We start from the raw sequence: 5,407 nt of genomic DNA on the forward strand, positions 1-5,407 counted from the left end.
GAGACCTCTGACCTAGATTATTCTCACTGCCTTTGCTCTATACCAGTAACTAGACAAGGGATCTGCAACCTGCGGCTCTCCAGATGTTCATGAACTACAATTTCCATCAGCCCCTGCCAGCATGGCCAAGTGGCCATGCTGACAAAGGCTTATGGGAATTGTAGTTCATGAACATCTGGAGAGCCGCAGGTTGCAGACCCCTGAACTAGACTGAACAAATTTCACAGATACCCCGTCCACCAGCTGTAGATCGAGATCTGGCTTTCCACGGCAGCTTTAGATACAGTTAATTACACGTGCAGCAAGAAATCAGCTCAGATCTGTTCCGATCTCCTCAACCCCTTCTGCAGCAACCCGCCGGGAGACCACTTACTGTTTCTCGTCTTGGCAGGAGACGAGGCGAAGCCTTGGAATATCTTGTCGCAGCTACGCCACCACTTCGTGCCCCCGCGATCTTCATACCGCAACGTGATGAGCTTGTTATCTCCGTTGAAGCTCTTGGTCCGGCTGGACGGCACGAGCTGGAAAAGATTCTCCGGGGGGACGTAACTTCTCGGGAAGGTCCTACGGCCTTTGAGAGTGACGGAAGGATGAGAGAGAGGAATTAGAGGCGGACGGGTGGCAACAACTCTTGCTCTGCACGTGGTTCTTCCCTAGATACACACATCTCTTCGATCTCAACATGCACTGTGTCGGGGAGGGAAACCCTACCGTTTGAGCTTTGCTAGTTACAGCTCTTCTGAGTCCAGTTCCAATAGATCATCTGTATCCCATATACCCACAAGGTCCTCTGCGCTCTTTACCTACACTAACACTCGTGTTTTCAAATAGTCTTACCGTCACTATAGTCCTTGCGACTCTGGGAGAGGTGATATTGTCTTGGGAAGGTCCCTCCCTTCCCGTATCTGTCACAAAATGGGATATCAAAATCTGGTAAGATAAAAAACAAAACACGACTATATATTAGCATCACGCCTAAGAAAATCTTGGTCTTACCACATTGCTCCCTGATTTCGATAATCCGTCTTTTGTATTGTAATTATTGTATTTTATCATGTTGTTCACCGCCCAGAGCCCTTCGGGGGATGGGCGGTATACAAGACTAATTATAAATAAATAAATAAATTGCATCATATATTGTCGTAAACCATTCTGAAGCATCGTGATCTCACCTCGAAATCCAACTTTATTGCACTGTTTATGTCTTTTACTAGTTCTGCATTATTCCTGCACTTTTAAAATTTGGTCATCTGCTCAGTCCGAAAAGAGGGCTACAAACAAAGTAAATGTTTTGTAGCAAACCAAACTCGAATATAGCATGAGCACTCAATGTTCAATTGGCATGTAGTCATGAAGTGAGGCTGCTGAGCTATGTCAAAGAGACACGAACAGGGGGAAACCAGCCAGGGACTGAGGCCAGTGGCTTAATAATTGGCTAGCAAATATCTCCGCTACATTTGGCCAGACAAACAGTGGTACAAAGACTCCGCCCTTTTCTGCTGCCTCCTTTTTTGGATGGATGTGCAGGAAAGATTTTTACCAAAGCTCTTCCCTTTTGGGGTGCTGTGTGGTTTCCGGGCTGTATGGCCGTGTTCTAGCAGCATTCTCTCCTGACGTTTCGCCTGGATCTGTGGCTGGCATCTTCAGAGGATCTGATAGATGCCAGCCACAGATAACTATCAGATCCTCTGAAGATGCCAGCCACAGATGCAGGTGAAACGTCAGGAGAGAATGCTGCTAGAACACGGCCAAACAGCCCGGAAACCACACAGCACCCCAGTGATTCCGGCCGAGAAAGCCTTCGACAATACTCTTCCCTTTTGTTTATCTGATGCCTTTTGGGGTGATCAACTTAGCTCCATTATTTGTCACCTATGTGTCTGCTGCTACTGCAACATGTTTCTCGAGCAAACCATCTGGCATGCTTCCTTAAGTAGAAAGGGGGGGATATAAATCTTATTAATAAATAAACAACTTTTAAAGGGCAGCACGAACATTGCAACCAGGGGGGTCACAGAATCCACACGGCTGCGTTGCAAATTCAGCTTCTACAGCTCGGCTCGGCAGCCCTGCATCGGCCCAAAAGATATTTTCTCTTCCTCTGGGCCTCTTGCCATGTATTCATTTTTTAATAGTCGAGGTCATTCCATTGTAACCATGATGCAATTTTCCATGATTTCACCCGCTGCACATGTATGCTCACAGTAAAACCATAGGCCAAAGGAAAAAATCTTTGCAATTCCCATGTAGGACTTTGCAGTCACATGAGGTACCCTGTGCGAAGGCTATTCTCTGACCCCCTGCAAGGGAAGTTGCGTAACGCCCCACAGTGCCCAAACTCCACCTTTTTAGCATTTCAAAGGTGATGCCAATCACAAGATTTGCTGGCAAGATCTCCAGAGTCCAAAACAGGGATGGAACGGAAGAATCCAACACCAAAAGTCTCCCAAGAGCCTCCGTGGAGGGGACTCTCTTCTCTGGTCTATGACCACAATATTGTGTCGATTACCTAAACAATCCAGGCTGTCTTTGGCTTGGCTTGTCCTCCTTGGGAGTGGGGTTTGGTTAAAGGGCGGGCTGTGTGGAGAGAGAGAGAAACGCTGTTAGAGTTCCACAGAAATATACTCCCAGCCTGTGTCCAGTTCTGGTCACTGCATCTCAAAAAGGATATTGAAGAGATAAAAAAAGTGCAGAGAAGGGCAACAAGGATGATTGAGGGACTGGAGCACCTTCCCTATGAGGAGAGGCTGCAGCGTTTGGGACTCTTTAGTTTGGAGAGGAGACTGCTGAGGGGGATATGATTGAAGTTTATGTACCATGCCTGGGGTAGAAAATGCCTAATAGAGAGAAATTTTTCTCTCTTTCTCACAATACCAGAACCAGGGGGTATTCATTGGAAATGCTGGGGGGAAGAATTAGGACTAAATCGTTGAAACACTTCTTCAGTCAACGCAGATTGGTGTTTGGAAGATGCTGCTGCCAGGAGGTGGTGATGGTGCAAACTAACCTGGATAGCTTTAAAAGGGGCTTGGACAGATTTATGGAGAAGTCGATTTATGGCTACCAATCTTGATCCTCTTTGATCTGAGATTGCAAATGCCTTAACAGTCCAGGTGCTCGGGAGCAACAGAAGGCCCTTGCTTTCACATCCTGCCTGTGAGCTCCCAATGGCACCTGGTGGGCCACTGCGAGTAGCAGAGAGCTGGACTAGATGGACTCTGGTCTGATCCAGCTGGCTTGTTCTTATGTTCTTAACCATGAAAAACTTAAAACAATGTAATGGGAGCACCTACTGAAGTCAGTTAAACCCAACTGCAGAAAAACACCACACTGAGAAATGCCGCTTTTCAAACAAAGATGTCTCATCTTTGCGATACGCAGAGCAACCCGAGTACCATAACCAGCGCACAGAAAGGAAGCAATGTGAAAACACCCCGGCTGCAAAGCAAACCAGTCATGCGCGAGAGAACTCTACAGCTCTACATTTTCTTTTGGCCAGGGCAGGGTAGAGGATAGCAATCATTTACTTTTGCTGGGAAGTCAACGCAAAGGCATCTTGCTTCTCCCGGGAGACACCAAATCTTTCGGCCACGTTCTCTGAAGTTATTCTGAAAGACAAGAGCCCGCCACAGGGATTAGTCAATGGAAAAGCAGCAGCTCTTCACCTCTCCAAGGGAACTCGACAACTGGGCCAGCTGGAGCCATGCGTGTCCTCCAGCCATAATGGACAACGCAGAACATGCCACATTCTGAGCTCAGCAAGTGTTCCCTGGCCCAAGAGATACCTGGCTGTCCTCAACCAGAACCAGGGCTTCTTTGGGCCTGGTCTCAGCACATTGACCTTTGCTCATTATTGGCAATGCTTCATCCATTATGCTTAGATGCGTGTGGCCTGTTACTCTATTGAAGTCATATTTTTGGCCTAGATCAGTGGTGGCGAACCCTTGGCACTCCAGATGTTATGGACTACAATTCCCATCAGCTCCTGCCAGCATGGTCAATTGGCCATGCTGGCAGGGGCTGATGGGAGTTGTAGTCCATAACATCTGGAGTGCCAAAGGTTCGCCACCACTGGCCTAGATGCCTTGTCGCTTTCTGTACATGTAAGTAAGAACCATGTGTATGTGTTTCATTATTCAGGTTGCTTTATGCATTATGTTTTTCTACTGTCATTATAACGCAGTCACTGCAGAATTGTTGTGGCTGAAGAAGACCAAGGTTGAAAGCGTTGAACTCACCCAGGTTAATATTACCACCACTAGCTGATGTTCCCACTAACAGATGTTTGCATGCGGCCTATCTCCTGAAGCGGAATCCAGCTGAACATGGAATCCTTCCAATTTGTGCTACTTTTTGGATTTTCCCTGAAGATTTTCCTCCTCCTCTTCTTCTTTATCTTTTTGGGTCCCTCACCATCTATGGGACCCGTTTTCTTCCCCCTTTCGGGAGGTTTTTTAATGAGGGTTATTGCAGCCATTGTTTTACTGATCGCTGCGTTTTAAACTGTTTTAATGTATTTAAGGGTTATTGTATATGCGATTTATGTTGTTCACCGCCCAGAGCCCGTCGGGGGTAGGGCGGTATAAAAAACCCAATAATTAATTAATTAATTAATTCATACATACAAACATAAATAAATAAAGAATATCATTTATACAGACTTGGAGTTCTGTGTATATTTTGAGATCCCCTTTCTGTTTGTAATGTGTTATCTACGGTTTGTATTTTTCTTCATTGTTGGTATTTTGATACAGACTTTTAAATTATTTCTATTAAAGGTATAGTTTTAACGCTGTTCTTTGAGCCAGACAGAGTTTTTTCTTTTTGCCTGAGGGCAGTTCCCTGAGGGACGTGGCTCAGTTCTGCAAAGTCTGTAATACAAAGGTGTCCCGCCAGACCTATAGTTGAGGATAGCAATGGATTACACCTACCTCCCTGCTTTTTCTCCCCTTATTCTTTGCAGGACCCATATGGCTATTCCTTAGATTGTGCTGTGATCTTGCCCTGTACTGTGGTTAGATGCCTTTAAATTGGTTGGTTTTAAAAATGCAGTTTTAGATTAACATTTATGCATTTATGTCATATGTTTTTATGTTGATAAATTGTTATTCATATTGTCGTGAGCCACCCTGAGCCCAGCTGATACCAAGAAAGGGTGGGATAGAAGTCAAATAAAATATAAATCAATAAAACCACAGCTTGGGACTGTTTTGCAATAGAACGGCAACATTCTGGCCAAAGGTCAACTTAGATGTTGGGGGGGGGGGGGGCAACAGGCACGCTAAACAAACTGGGTTTTGTAACCTTTGACAATGTGTATACCTTCCCCTTTCCGAGTAAGCTATTCAAAGCAGGCAAACTTGCTGAATTGATTTCACTCAGCAAAAAATCTACATTACTTACAAAG

At 45.5% G+C, this 5,407-nt stretch overlaps 1 long non-coding RNA gene across 1 annotated transcript; it reads right to left on the reverse strand.

Annotated features, from left to right (window-relative positions):
- Nucleotides 1-308: 308 nt before the first annotated feature.
- LOC125424805 lies at nucleotides 309-2,586 on the reverse strand. Its single transcript, XR_007243292.1, has 3 exons — nucleotides 2,510-2,586; nucleotides 838-930; nucleotides 309-571 (listed from the first exon to the last, which is right to left on the reverse strand). It is a non-coding gene; the product is annotated as an uncharacterized LOC125424805 (long non-coding RNA).
- Between the last annotated feature and the right edge of the window lie 2,821 nt (nucleotides 2,587-5,407).

This window comes from Sphaerodactylus townsendi, unplaced genomic scaffold (genome assembly GCF_021028975.2).
Source record: "Sphaerodactylus townsendi isolate TG3544 unplaced genomic scaffold, MPM_Stown_v2.3 scaffold_1056, whole genome shotgun sequence".
In the NCBI taxonomy this organism is placed as follows: domain Eukaryota; kingdom Metazoa; phylum Chordata; class Lepidosauria; order Squamata; family Sphaerodactylidae; genus Sphaerodactylus; species Sphaerodactylus townsendi.